Source organism: Salmo trutta, chromosome 6 (genome assembly GCF_901001165.1).
Source record: "Salmo trutta chromosome 6, fSalTru1.1, whole genome shotgun sequence".
Lineage (NCBI taxonomy): Eukaryota > Metazoa > Chordata > Actinopteri > Salmoniformes > Salmonidae > Salmo > Salmo trutta.
Genome location: NC_042962.1, coordinates 10,750,536 through 10,756,158, shown reverse-complemented (window position 1 = coordinate 10,756,158; position 5,623 = coordinate 10,750,536).

The window sequence follows — 5,623 nt, the reverse complement described above, 5'->3', positions numbered from 1 at the left end:
AAAGGTGAAATGTATTGTTGTCTATCAACAATGACAAGCCACCGGGGTCTGACAATCTGGATGGAAAATTACTGAGGATAATAGCAGACGATATTGCCACTCCTATTTGCCACATCTTCAATTTAAGCCTACTATAAGGTGTGGGCCCTCAGCTCTGGAGGGAAGCGAAATCATTCCGCTACCTAAGAATAGTAAAGCCCCCTTTACTGGCCTAATTAGCCAACCAATCAGCCTGTTACCAACCCTTTGTAAAGTTTGGGAAAAAATGGTGTTTGACCAGATACAATGCTATTTTACAGTAAACAAATTGACAACAGACTTTCAGCACGCTGATAGGGAAGGGCATTCAACAAGCACAAAAATGACATTAATGACTGATGATTGATATTGAGAGGTATTGACGATAAAAGATTGTGGGGGCTGTTTTGTTAGACTTCTCCATATGGAAGATCATAGTCTGCTAAAACACTCACAAACTTTTACAGATGCACCATCGAGAGCATCCTGTCGGGCTGTATCACCGCCTGGTACGGCAACTGCACCGCCCGCAACCGCAAGGTTCTCAAGAGGGTGGTGCAGTCTGCCCAACGCATTACCAGGGGCAAACTACCCGCCCTCCAGAACACCTACAGCACCCGATGTCACAGGAAGGCCAAAAAGATCATCAAGGACATCAACCACCCGAGCCACTGCCTGTTCACCCCGTTATCATCCAGAAGGCGAGGTCAGTACAGGTGCATTAAAGCTGGGACAGAAACAGCTTCTATCTCAAGGCCATCAGACTGTTAAACAGCCATCACTAGTACATTAGAGGCTGCTGCCTATAGGCATAGACTAGAAATCACTGGCCACTTTAAGGAATGGAACACTAGTCACTTTAATAATGTTTACAAATCTGGCATTACTCATCTCATATGTAGTGTATATAATGTTTTCTATACTATTCTATGGTATCTCATTCACTTAATAATGTTTACATATCTGGCATTACTCATCTCATATGTAGTGTATATAATGTTTTCTATACTATTCTATGGTATCTCATTCACTTAATAATGTTTACATATCTGGCATTACTCATCTCATATATATATAATGTTTTCTATACTATTCTATGGTATCTCATTCACTTAATAATGTTTACATATCTGGCATTACTCATCTCATATATATAATGTTTTCTATACTATTCTATGGTATCTCATTCACTTAATAATGTTTACATATCTGGCATTACTCATCTCATATGTATATAATGTTTTCTATACTATTCTATGGTATCTCATTCACTTAATAATGTTTACATATCTGGCATTACTCATCTCATATATATATAATGTTTTCTATACTATTCTATGGTATCTCATTCACTTAATAATGTTTACATATCTGGCATTACTCATCTCATATATATATAATGTTTTCTATACTATTCTATGGTATCTCATTCACTTAATAATGTTTACATATCTGGCATTACTCATCTCATATATATATAATGTTTTCTATACTATTCTATGGTATCTCATTCACTTAATAATGTTTACATATCTGGCATTACTCATCTCATATATATATAATGTTTTCTATACTATTCTATGGTATCTCATTCACTTAATAATGTTTACATATCTGGCATTACTCATCTCATATATATATAATGTTTTCTATACTATTCTATGGTATCTCATTCACTTAATAATGTTTACATATCTGGCATTACTCATCTCATATATATATAATGTTTTCTATACTATTCTATGGTATCTCATTCACTTAATAATGTTTACATATCTGGCATTACTCATCTCATATATATATAATGTTTTCTATACTATTCTATGGTATCTCATTCACTTAATAATGTTTACATATCTGGCATTACTCATCTCATATATATATAATGTTTTCTATACTATTCTATGGTATCTCATTCACTTAATAATGTTTACATATCTGGCATTACTCATCTCATATATATATAATGTTTTCTATACTATTCTATGGTATCTCATTCACTTAATAATGTTTACATATCTGGCATTACTCATCTCATATATATATAATGTTTTCTATTCTACAGAATCTTAGTCAGTTCCGCTCTGACTTCGATAGTCCATATGTATTTAGTCTTAATTCATTTTTCCTTAGATTTGTGTGTATTGGGTATATGTTGAGTTATTTCAAATACTAAAAGCATTGTATTTGGGAAAAATCTTTCACTAAACTCTAAACCTCAACTAAATCTTGTAATAAATAATGTGGAAATTGAGCAAGTTGAGGTGACTAAACTGCTTGGAGTAACCCTGGATTGTAACTGTCATTGTCAAAACATATTGATACAACAGTAGCTAAGATGGGGAGAAGTCTGTCCATAATAAAGAACTGCTATACCTTCTTAAAACGTCTTAGGGATAGCCCCCTTTTCTTCAATTTTTTGCCTAAAATGACATACCAAATCTAACTATCTGTAGCTCAGGCAGTTAGATGAAAGAGAAAGGTCCCAGTTTAGATGCAAGAGAAAGGTCCCAGTTCTGGCCATCACTCTGGTTGTAATTCTGATGCTGTCCACAAGATGGCAGCAGTGTATGTGAAAAGTTTCAGACGGATAATTTGAATTATGAGCGTTCTCCATGACGTTTAGTGTGAAGTCACCCAGGTACATTTGGGCAAATCGTAAAGGAGACAGTTGCATTCATATTACATTTTTCTGCAAGAATATTGTCAAATCTGTATACTTGGACTTTGATTTAGCTTTTCCAGTATTAGTAGCCATATTATAAGTTCAACATTTGCAAAACAAACCAGTTTTCATAATTTCATAACTTTAAATATTCTTATAATTTTTGTCCAAAAGGAAAAGGCATGCTGTCGCAAAAGGTTAGCACCTACATTTTGCGACAGACACAGGGTTTCCGGATACTCCCATAAAGCCCAGCTCATTGGCTATCTAGCTAGCTTTGTTTGACCACGATTGGTGCTTATTTGACAATGTTAGAGTCGTTCAAGTGAAGACCACGTCGGCGTGCCATGAAGCTGTCGCTCTCTGTCCAAATATGGTGTCCTATAGGATATACTACACCCTTAATGATATAGTGAAGTCTTGTTACGTTCTAGGATCTCTGAGGAATACATATGAATGTGATTTGACTCGTTGAAACAACGTTTAGGGTGAGATTTTCACAGATTCCTTTCTTTGCAAATTGAACGAGTGGAAATACAAAATTGATTGTGCATACTATATGGACCTTCTTAAGTTATGAAAAAGGATTTTATCTAACAAAACAACACTTCATGTTATCTCTGGGACCCTTTGGATGATATATCAGAACAAGATTTCAGAATGTAAGTACACATTTCACCTTCAGAGGTGAATTTATCAAACCTATTGCGTGAAAAAAAGTGTTTTGTTGTTAGGAGCTCTCCTCAAACAATAGCATGGCATTTTATCGCAGTGATAGCTACTGTAAATTGGACAGTGCAGTTATATTAATAAGAATTTAAGCTTTCAGCCGATATTAGGCACTTATATGTACCGACATTTGTTGTTTCTCTAAAATCTGCGATCTTGACACAAGGCGCTGCATGATTTACAACTGTCCCATTGACAGGATGCCAATCCCTAAGAAGTTCAGCACTATCAACAAGGCAGGTCCTACAGGCCCTAGTTTTGACTACTGTTCAGTCATGTGGTCAGGTGCCACAAAGAGGGAGTTAGGAAAATTGCAATTGACTCAGACCATGGCAGCACGGCTGGCCCTTGACTGTGCACAGAAAGCAAACATTAGTAATATTTTTATTTATTTAACGTTTATTTAACTAGGCAAGTCAGTTAAGAACAAATTCTTATTTAAAATGACGGCCTACCCCGGACGATGCTGGGCCAATTGTGCACCGCCCTATGGGACTCCCAATCACGGCCGGTTGTAATACAGCCTGGAATCGAACCAGGGTCTCTAGCACTGGTATGTAGTGCCTTAGACAGCTGCGACACTCAGGAGCAGGTCAATCTCTCCTGGTTCAAAGTAAAGAAAATATTGACTTTATCACTACTTGTATCTGTGAGAGGTACTGATATGTTGAAAGCACCGAGCTGTCTGTTAAAAGCACCCACACAGACACCCATGCATACCCCACAAGACATTCCACCAAAGGTCTCTTCACAGTACCCAAGTCCAGAACAGACCACGGGAGGCACACAGTACTACATAGAGCCATGACTACATGGAACTCTATTCCACAACAGGTAAACAGATAAAAATACACCTTCTGGAACAGCGGGGACTGTGAATCAACACAAACATAGGAACAGACACATGCATACACACACATGATAACATACGCACTATACACACACGTACACATGGATTTTGTGTAGTAGATATGTGGTAGTGGAGTATGGGCCTGAGGGCCCACACTTAGTGTGTTGTGAATTCTATAATGAATGTATTGTAATGTTTGTTTTTTTAAACGTATAACTGCCATAATAAATACAAATACACAGAACATGAAACATGACATAATACACAACATCAATAGACAAAACCAACTCAAGGACAGAACTACATACATAAAAAAAAAAACGTCACACATAGCCTACATATCAATACATACACACAATATCTAGGTCAAAGAGGGGAGAGGTGTTGTGCCTTGAGGTGTTGCTTTATCTGGGGGGTTTTTTAAACCAGGTTTCCTGTTTATTTGAGCAATATGAGATGGAAGGTGAGGTCCGTGTGTGTGTGTGTGTGTGTGTGTGTATGTGTGTGTGTGCAGTATCCTTCCATATCTGACACACAGGATTACAATGCAGAGTAAATGCAGGTCTTTCACCCATATAGATACATTGTATAATGACTGGAAGATGATCTGGGAAAGTCTGTCTGTTGACAAAGACGTGAGAATAAAGTGTAATAATAATAATAAATAACCTAGTAGAACTTTTAACTCCTCTAGATAATAAGAAAATGCAGTCTGTTGAATGCTACGCTTTAATAACCATTTCTTTTTCTAATTGGATGTTTATCCAACATGTTTAGTCAAAGTAATGCCGGTTCATTTGCATTATTTTGTCATTATACTTATGGATTTCTTCTGAATAGTTTTTTTTCTGCTACACTGTCATAGGCCTCGGTAAAACAGACAGGTTGGTTTCTATTTTCGCTTTCATTTCAGAATCTGTTGACCCCTTGTTTTCTAACTGAACCTTTTTCTGACTACGTTTAAAGAAATGTCCTGCAGTCCCTTTGTCTTTAAAGAGGAGCGTCTCGCGGTCGACTGAAGGTCCATTCAGTATCCTCTACGCAGCCAAATCAAAATAATCACCTCCCTTTCAACCAAATGACCACCAAAGCAGGGGACTGCCACACTGCATTAATACAGCTCCAACCACAGAGGACACAAGACGAACACAAAGTAGAATAAGAAGTAAGTACATGTTTTTTCTTTTAAAACTCTCATGCCATGTTATCTGACTACAGACAGTCAACTAAGAAATGCACAAACATGTGTGTAAACTCCATTGTAAGCACATACCTTGTGACTGAGGCAGTAAACCACAATCTATTCTGCCTTCATACTGATTCACACTGATTCATACAGATCCATACGGATTCATACGGAC